The sequence below is a fragment of the Scomber japonicus genome, chromosome 22 (genome assembly GCF_027409825.1).
Source record: "Scomber japonicus isolate fScoJap1 chromosome 22, fScoJap1.pri, whole genome shotgun sequence".
NCBI classification, from domain to species: domain Eukaryota; kingdom Metazoa; phylum Chordata; class Actinopteri; order Scombriformes; family Scombridae; genus Scomber; species Scomber japonicus.
The window spans coordinates 27,099,865-27,105,537 of NC_070599.1; the positions used below are offsets into that span (position 1 = coordinate 27,099,865).

At 36.3% G+C, this 5,673-nt stretch overlaps 1 long non-coding RNA gene across 1 annotated transcript; it reads right to left on the reverse strand.

The window, feature by feature from the left end:
* Nucleotides 1-517: 517 nt before the first annotated feature.
* LOC128384178 (uncharacterized) lies at nt 518-4,638 on the reverse strand. Its single transcript, XR_008324051.1, has 3 exons — nt 4,452-4,638; nt 1,072-1,127; nt 518-634 (listed from the first exon to the last, which is right to left on the reverse strand). It is a non-coding gene; the product is annotated as an uncharacterized LOC128384178 (long non-coding RNA).
* Between the last annotated feature and the right edge of the window lie 1,035 nt (nt 4,639-5,673).

Consider the following 5,673-nt stretch of genomic DNA (forward strand, 5'->3'; position numbering starts at 1 on the left):
AACACAGTAAAACAGTTTATATTGTGGCTCTATATGTGTGTCTGGGTTTCACACCCACAGTGTCATTTAATATCATATTAATAACATTCACACAGTATAGTTTGGTTGTTCCAGCACAGTTTATTTCTGTTGAAACAGGTCAAATAGCCAGAAAAAGCAACAACTAATCACTCACAGCTAGTCTCTGAGAAATCATACAAGATTCTTCAGAGTCAGTCTGATAGAGATTCAGGCTGCTCATTATAAATGCTTATTGACTGTATTTACTTGAGCATGTAATTAAAGTAGAATTGACTGTTGCCAAATGTGCAGGATGTTTCCCTCTCGAGTATTCCCTTAATAGTGAAGCTGCATTGTCCCTTGCGGCTGTTGTTGTCGTAGAAAGAGAACATTACGATTTCACCAGGCTCGACCCTGACCTTAAACATGTTTGACCATTCGGGGTTGGGACCGGAAGCGGAGTCTGTCCTAAAAAATTGCCAACCATCAACCTCTGCTCTGACATTAGCTGCTGTAGAGGGAAAATTAGTGGCCCGCATGCTAAACACTCTCAGTTCCATTGCTTCAGCTGTGATGAAAGCACTCAGGACGAGCAGGAGGAGGGATAGATTGGAGGCCATGGCTTCACAGCAGGCTGTAGAGGGGAAATAACACATGTATGTTATATTGTAGACCTAGCTAGTATTCCTAAAACATCCTCTATTTTTTAGGTTTAGCTTCAGTTAAAGAGGGAAACAATAATTGACATGATCAAGTTGCATTATGGTCATTGTAGGATCCAGTGTTATTGACTATGTGTACCAGGTGCAATAACACTAAATATCTGTAGAGCTCTTTTCATTAAAGGCCAGTATTAAACATGTAAGTAATCTGTATGAAACAGAATAGCTGGTGTAATATCAGCTATGCTGATACTGAAATGATGAAGTTTAAAGTGGACTAAGAAAAACACAAGTGTGAAAATAACAGCTGGATTAGTTTGGTCTTTCACAGCTCTGTTCTACCTGCATCTATGATATGTCACACACATTTCATACACTTATAATCTGGCCCTCAACCTTTGACTTATACCTCTGTTTCTCCAGATGTAGCAATTCAGATGGAGTCTACAGCAGCAGTCAGACAGTCTGAAAATGTAACACGGGAAATGTAGATATGATGTAATAACAATATGGATTCAATAACAGTTAAATACAGCAATATATTATTTGAGAGAAATAGCTCAATTCAGAAACACATACGGTTCATTACTGTAAAAACAGACAGATAACTTTAAATGGGATTGTTAGCCAGTAATAACATAAACAATGAGAAGGTACAATGGAAAAACTCCAGTGAGCACAAGTAGAAGATTAGTTGTTCAAGTCTTACCTTAAGTCTTGATGCTTTGCTTGTCATCTCTCTGTCTGCTGATCCATGTTTTATAGACCAGCAGACCACGAGTCAGATCGATAAAAACCTGTAAAAACCTGAGTAAAGCACAAGCTGCTACATTCTCAGCATTATGCGATAAGACAGAAATAGAGTGACTTTCTGGAATTGTGACTCATTGGTTACCTCGTTCAGTAATCCTGAGAAGACTGAGCCAAAAATTCTCTGTTCAAATTTACTTAATTGGCTAATCTTGAAGTGTGAAGTGCTTCACATGGCACCAAGTGTTCTAATGCTAAAGCAGGTTGTACAATCATGTAAAAATAAATCATTTAAGTACTATTATAAGTAAAGTAATAATAGAGGAAATATACAACAGGACTTTTTCCATTGTTAGAATTCTATTAATGATCAAAATTCAATATTAAAAATGTGAAGTTTGCACCAGAGGAAATGAGGTCATCATAATAAAAATAATGAATTCCTTTCAGATGAAGACTTGTTTTGGGAGTTGTTCCAAAGGACAGTTCACTGAATATCAGATGTAATGTTTGTCCTCTGAGGATCATGAAAATCATCAGTATACCAAACTGAGGAGCATCACACCCTCAACTTAAAGTCTTTATATGCTTTATATTGCTACCATTGTGTTTGGTTCACATCACACAACATATCACAATATTATTTTTTTATTATGATGTTGATAATGATGATGATGATTATGATGATGATGATGAAGAGGATGATGATTCCAAAGATTTAATTCATAAAGAGCTGAGTGTTATTAACTGTTTTCTGATGAAGAGACCAACCTGCTGCACATGATCATAACACAGTCATATAAGTGATATGTGTATCAATAATAAACAGTTACACCTCATATAATATATCCATATATATATATATATGGATATATTATATAAAAACTACAGAAATAAAAGTCAATTGCACAATTCTTACACTCAAACATTATTTGGTAGTGTGACTAATTTTACTTGACCTGAGGTCACCCTACCCCTTCCCCTATCCCCATGCCCTACTTCTGACTGTGAGATCTTCTCAGCAGGTAGAAGCTGCTAGCAGGAGAGCTACTGTGGAAAGGAAATGTTGCATCTGCTGTTTTCACCTAAAACAAATAAACAGCTCCTCCTCTTAAAGATAACACACAGTGCCTGTTGAGTGATACTTTGAGGACATGTTACATCATCCTCACTGAAGGCCAGTGTGAAAATAACAGCTGGATTAGTTTGGTCTTTCACAGCTCTGTTCTATTTGCATCTATACAAAGCCCTCCATAACCTGAGTCCCGTATACTTCAGCCAACTCCTGACTACTCTTCCTCTCTCAGATCCTCCTCACCGTCCCTCATACCAAACTGTCCACCTTGGGAAGCCGGCCATTCAGAGCCACGGCCCCCAAGCTCTGGAATTCTCTCCCTCAATCCCTCCGCGACTATCCTTCCTTTTCCACATTCAAGTCTGAGTTAAAAACTTGTCTTTTCAATGAATACTTCTCTCCATCCTCATCAACCTTCAGCAATCTTTATTTGTATAGCGCCAAATCACAACAAAGTCATCTCAAGGCTCTTTCCACATAGAGCAGGTCTAAACCAAACTCTTCAGGTTTAACTTTAAAGAGACCCAACATTCCCACATGAGACACAGTGGAGAGAAAAAACTCCCTTTTAACAGGAAGAACCCTCAGAACCAGACTCAGAGTGGGAGAACATCTGTCTGGACCGGTTGGAGTAGAGAGGAGAGAGAGGAAGGAGAGGAGAGAGAGGAAGGAGAGGAGAGAGGGGAGAGAGGAAGGAGAGGAGAGAGGGGAAGGAGAGGAGAGAGAGGAGAGAGGAAGGAGAGGAGAGAGAGGCACAATGAAATCCTCCTCTGTATAGTCTTGTTTTGATTTGTTGGATTTTTTTTTCTCTGTAAAATGTCCTTTGGTTTGTGAAATAAATACGTTTTACTTATTATCATTATTATTATTATTATTAGTAGTAGTAGTATTAGTATTAGTATTAGTAGTAGTAGTATTAGTAGCATTAGTATTAGTAGTATAGTATTAAGATATGTCACACACATTTCGTACACTTATAGTCATACACAGGAAATGTAGATATGATGTAATAACAATATGAATTCAATAACAGCTAAATGCACAAACTGCACTTTTAAACAGCCTACTCATTTGTTTATTAAGTATCAACATATCTGACATCATCAAATCACTGATTGTTATATTTAGTCATTTCGGAAGCAATTTTTTATTTTGACCTTTAGATGCATTGACTTTATTTATCAGGCCGTTTATTATATTTTTATTATACATTGTTCAGTTACATGTCAATGTCATTCAAATTAGGCGTACACATCATGTGAATTTCTTTATAGTATCTAGATCTTTTTAGTAATGGATTTGTTCATCAATTTCTGTACAGCCAATGAGCATCCACTCATGCATGCACAAATAAACTATTATGCAATAAACTATGTTATGTAGAAAATAAAGACGACTGCATTATGATAAGATTATATTTCATAATTGATAAATATATCACAATAATTCACTTATATATTAACTGATTTTTGAATCAATTGGGGCTCCATACATATCAAGTTACAGTGGATCTTGTTATTAATGGATTTGTTTATCTGTTTGTAAAGTTATTAATCTCTTTTTATTGTCCAGATAAATATCAGTTAGTTAATAATAATACTTTTTCAAATGTGAAGAGCTTGGACTGTTACCTGGAATACATTTATAACATCACCTTAGCAACCAAAGTAAAGAAACATGACAGTGAAAACCAAACCAAAGCTGGAATATTATAAAATATCAATGTATGAAAAGTGACACCATATAATAAACTGTTAAAACATGCTAGTTGTAATAACAGAGTGGCAGCATTAGTATTAGTACAGTAGTTGTAATAATACACATAATGTGTAACATTGTAGTAACAGTAAATAAATCAGATAACTGTAAATGGGATTGTTAGCCAGTAATAACATAAACAATGAGAAGGTACAATGGAAAAACTCCAGTGAGCACAAGTAGAAGATTAGTTGTTCAAGTCTTACCTTTAGTCTTGATGCTGTGTTTGTCATCTCTCTGTCTGCTGATCCAAGTTTTATAGACCAGCAGACCACGTGTCAGATCGATAAAAACCTGTCCAACCTCTAATAAAGAACAAGCTGCTACATTCTCAGCATTATGCGATAAGACAGAAATAGAGTGACTTTCTATAATTGTGACTCATTGATTACCTCGTTCAGTAATCTTGAGAAGACTGAGCCAAAAATGTTCTGTTCAAATTTACATGGCATGATGAAATGAATGAAGTGTTCTAATGCCAAAGCAGGTTGTACAATAATGTAAAAAGAAATAATGTTATTACTATTATAAGTAAAGTAATGATAGAATAAATAAATGGCAGGACATTGGCTATTGTTAGATTTCTATTATTGATCAAAATTCAATATTAAAAATGTGAAGTTTGCACCAGAGGAAATGAGGTCATCATAATAAAAATAATGAATTCCTTTCAGATGAAGACTTGTTTTGGGAGTTGTTCCAAAGGACAGTTCACTGAATATCAGATGTGATGTTTGTCCTCTGAGGATCATGAAAATCATCAGTATACCAAACTGAGGAGCATCACACCCCCAACTTAAAGTCTTTAAACATCAAAAAAGGATTTTTTTAATGATGATGATATAGCAGTAGCATCCTGCATAATAAGGACCACACATTGTATGGTGTATTTAGTGTTTTTAGTGAACTGGAGAACTGCTTTAGTGCCAGACTAGTGACGCCAAGGTGTTCCTCAGAAAGATTTAGAAGCTCCTTTATACCTAGTGCAGTGAGGTTTTTTAATGAACATTGTTGTTGACTGTTGAGTATTAAGGATTGTTTGATTGATGTTGATGTGGTGCTTTGCACTTAGATATAGTTTATAGAAACTATAAACTATATCTGCTACTTTATAGAAAAGTAGCAGATCGGATGATAAATAGTCTGCTCATCTTCCTGCACCCGTACCATAGCATCCACCTCTTAGAAGGCACAGCGAAGACGAGTGCACAGCAATACCAATAAAGCCTTGGTGGATTCAAAAGCAACCTGGCAAGCATGGGACAACACAAGGTTTTTCAAGGGACTAAAGCCAAGTTTACAGTACTGCGTCAACTCAACACTGTGGCCCCGCAGGGCTGTCTGTGTTGCCATGTACCCCCCACAGAGCTCTACATTGTTGCCTGAAGTGCACTTCCAAAAATTGTAACTACACATCAAGGCAACACA